At 54.5% G+C, this 1249-nt stretch overlaps 1 protein-coding gene across 1 annotated transcript in view; it reads left to right on the forward strand.

The window, feature by feature from the left end:
• The first annotated feature begins 394 nt into the window (after positions 1 to 394).
• TGFBR1 (transforming growth factor, beta receptor 1) overlaps positions 395 to 1249 on the forward strand; it is a 53706-nt gene continuing 52851 nt past the window's right edge. The window contains exon 1 of the mRNA XM_011993766.1: positions 395 to 457. The gene's annotated coding sequence lies outside the window, so the exon portion shown is untranslated. The remainder of the gene's footprint in view (positions 458 to 1249) is intronic.

A 1249-nucleotide genomic window follows, 5' to 3' on the forward strand; every position in this document is an offset into this window, starting at 1 on the left:
GGGATGTTTGTTGCTGAGGCTGCTGGAGCTGCGGTCTACAGCAAGTTGCAGGCCTCTGAGTCTGTTGGAGGTTGAGAAAGGTTAGCTGACTTGCTTAAGTGTCCTAGACAGGAGGGAGAAAGCGCGCGGGTCTCAGATCCTAGCTCCAAAATCCACGCCCTTTCCCTTTTCATCTCCCGGAAGAAAGCCTTCACAGGTGCGGAAAATGCTCACCCAGTGATTCTAAAGTAGTGCACAAATTGGCATTAGAGGCTGGTTCTGATTCCTGCTATCAAGGTTTATTTAATTCCAAGCTCAAATAACACAGAAAATAAAACTTCCTCCTTAAAAGGTTCTGCGGAAAAATATTCTCTGTTCTACGTAACAGCCTCCTTGGCTGTGTTTGTGTCTGAAGAAAGGACTAGTCTGACAGGAAGAATTACAAATCTGGAGCTCATTTTGGCGTCGCAGAGGGAAGGTGGGTGGAGCGTCTCGCAGTAAATTAGGAATTCAGAATGAAAACGTAGAGTTTATTTGGGTTTTTAGTGACACCTCAGGATTATTATACAGGAGTGTCAGACACAGCTCAAAGTAGTGATGACTGCTCCCCCTCCGCCCCACGGGGGCTGGGTGCTAAGAAGGGGGAAACTCTCCTTTGAGGGTTTGGGGTGGGGACCCTCCCTTCCCAACCTGGATCGGGAATGGGGATGAGAGGAGAGCGGTTTGGATCCCCATCCCGGGTCTGTGCTGGAGGGAGGCGGGAGGTATTTGGAGGTGTGTTTCGGCTCAGGATCTGGGTCCGAGGCTGGGATCTGAGGACTTTCTAGGTTTGGAATTGGGTGGGGGAGCTAGGTTTGGGGTGACCGCTGGGCGCAGGAGGAAATAGGAGAGTGAGTCGCATGTGAAGGGCACTGAAGAGGGATCTTCGGGGGAAAGCTGAAGTTGATGCGTGGACTTGGAGAGGGGAAGTTGAAGTGGATGCAGGGGCCTGGCGCTGCAGCGGATCGGGGTGGCATGTGCTGGGATTGCCGGTGCGGGGCTGTGAATGGGGTCAGGGTGGGGCTGAGGAAGTACCAGATCTTCCGCGCCTAGAGGAGGTTAGAAGAAAAGAGCCTCGAGCGGCCACAGCCTTTTTCCGAAAGAGACTCACACAGACACACCCATCGCTCTACCCGGCCCTCCGGGACTAGCGGCTCAGCGGTGCTCTGGCTGGCAGATCCCGCCCCCACGCGGCCTCTGGGAGCTGGGAGCCGGGAGCCGACAGCCGATC

The sequence above is a fragment of the Mandrillus leucophaeus genome, unplaced genomic scaffold (genome assembly GCF_000951045.1).
Source record: "Mandrillus leucophaeus isolate KB7577 unplaced genomic scaffold, Mleu.le_1.0 Scaffold433, whole genome shotgun sequence".
In the NCBI taxonomy this organism is placed as follows: domain Eukaryota; kingdom Metazoa; phylum Chordata; class Mammalia; order Primates; family Cercopithecidae; genus Mandrillus; species Mandrillus leucophaeus.